Here is a 2500-nt window from a genome sequence, read left to right as displayed (position 1 = left end):
GCACTTAAAAAAGTACAATATTGCCGCGCGCGGCGTTCACTTACCGTCATTCAGAGTTTGAAGAGTTGTTTTTCTCCATGTTTGCGTGTGCTGCACCATTTTGAATCTGGCTGCGTGATCTCGCAGGAGTTTGTCGACCGCGATTATGTCATCGGGCCCGCCACCTTGCACAGCGAGAGTTTGTCAACGCGAGTACGTCATAAAGGCTTGTGATCACACATCGCTGGAGTAAACAATTGCGAACACGTAGAAGCGGCGGGCAGCTAAAATCTCGCACTCGCGAAATTGCAAAATTTGCAATTCTGTAAAAGAAATCCACCAGCAGGCAGCATAAACCTTCTGAAAATGATGATTTTTATCAGAATAACTCCTCAGGTTGACATTTACCTGCACTTTTTTTTGCAAGGAGTCCATTTTGGGCGGGGGGATAGGAGGAAGGAAGTGCCCCACAGTCTCCAACTTCCTGTTCTTGTCCAGCAGGCTCCTCCCAGTGCTTTGTTCATGTCCTGGTCACTTTGAATTGGATCTTGACCTTGAAGGATTACTTTATGTGGAAGCTGATGGATATTTGGATTTGAGGCCTTTTTGACTTTCTTTGGATAACTTTTGGATTAGAAATGTCACACGTAAGTTGATGTTGTTTGTTTGGGGCATTACAGTTGCTGCAACTACAATTTTGGAACTTTTTCAGAACATTAAATAAAATATATTGTGGGTAGCCAGAGTATCCAGTAGGAACAGGGTTAGTTATGGGTGCATGATACAACTGTTTTGTTGAATTTCAACATCATTTAGGGCATGGATGGCATTGGATTGTGGTGATTTTTGTGTGTTTTTCGATTTTTTTGGGTGGTGTTGGGGCCTTTTGCCCAAGGGTACTCAGTAGTGCATGGACTGAATCTTTCTGTGGGGTCTCTTTAATGTAAACATCATGGAGGGCATGGATGGCATTAGATTGTGGTGGTTTTTGTGTGTTTTTCGAATTTTTTGGGTGTTGATGGGGCCTGTCCATGTGGGTGGGGGCCATTTTGAGGACTGGTACAGGCAGGGCCTGGACATGTGGTAGGGGTCTAAGGGCCATTTTGAAGCCAGGCAGTGTGCTTTGTTGTGCCATAGGCCTGCACCCAGTCTGCCATGCTTTCATCCGTTATGCCCAGGGGTACTCAGTGGTGCATGGGCCTAGTCTTTTTGTGGGGTGTCTTGAATTTGAACATGATTGAGGGCATGGATGGCATTGGATTGTGGTGATTTTTGTGTGTTTTTCGATTTTTGGGCTGTTGTTGGGGCCTTTTGCCCAGGGGTACTCAGTGGTGCATGGACTGAGTCTTTCTGTGGGCCCAGCCGCCAGCCCGCAGGGCCATCTGGTCCCCCAGCCCGCAGGGCCATCTGGTCACCCTGACTGCAGGGCCATCTGGTCACACAGCCAGGTGGCCAGATGGCCCGGGATGACCCAGCGCCCAAATGGCCTGGGAGGCTGTCGTACCCAATCGCCCTTGCAGTCCGGCGAGGGGGTCCAGGTGCACCAAGGTAGAAGCTCTGGAGCTTACTTCCCCTGGGTGGCTGCTCCTCACCTCCCTGCCCAGGAGCAGTGGGCCATCTGGTCACCCTGCTGACCCGCAAGGGATGGTGGCCCCCATCCCTGCACCCCGGTGGGGCAGGGACAGGAGGGGGAGGCCCCCGTGCCGAAGGGCACGTGGTGGAGGCAGCCTCCCACGGACCCGTGTTACCCCCTCCGCGTCCCTCCCACCGGCCTGGCGGCAGAGGGACCCACCCCTGGATGTGGTGGAGGGAGGCGTCCACAGGCCCCCACGCACGGAGAGACAAAAGCTTGGCTCAGAGGATGACTTTCAATAGATCGCAGCGAGGTTGCTGCTCTGCTACTTACGAAACCCTGACCCAGAATCAGGTCATCTACGAATGATTTTGCACCGGGTGTCCCACGAATATGCGGTGCACTAAGGGTGATGGAGGCGGCCCCCTTACGTCGGCACTCCGGTCCCCAAGTGAGCAGCTCTACGCACCGGCCCCCCAAGAGAGGCCGGCTATCCCAGGCCAACCGAGGCTCCACGGCACGGAGGTATTGATACGATTTAGGGGGGATTCTGACTTAGAGGCATTCAGTCATAATCCCACAGATGGTAGCTTCGCCCCATTGGCTCCTCAGCCAAGCACATACACCAAATGTCTGAACCTGCGGTTCCTCTCATACTGAGCCGGGTGAGCCCCGGACATCTAAGGGCATCACAGACCTGTCATTGCTCGATCTCGTGTGGCTGAACGCCACTTGTCCCTCTAAGAAGTTGGACACCGACCACTGGGGGTCGCGTAACTAGTTAGCATGGAAGAAGTCTCGTTTGTTATCGGAATTAACTAGACAAATCGCTCCACCAACTAAGAACGGCCATGCACCAGGACCCACAGAATCGAGAAAGAGCTAGCAATCTGTCAATCCTTTCCATGTCCGGGATGGGTGAGGTTTCCCGTGTTGAGTCAAATTAAG

The sequence above is a fragment of the Lissotriton vulgaris genome, chromosome 4_1, assembly GCF_964263255.1.
Source record: "Lissotriton vulgaris chromosome 4_1, aLisVul1.2, whole genome shotgun sequence".
NCBI classification, from domain to species: domain Eukaryota; kingdom Metazoa; phylum Chordata; class Amphibia; order Caudata; family Salamandridae; genus Lissotriton; species Lissotriton vulgaris.
This window is presented reverse-complemented; position numbering follows the sequence as displayed.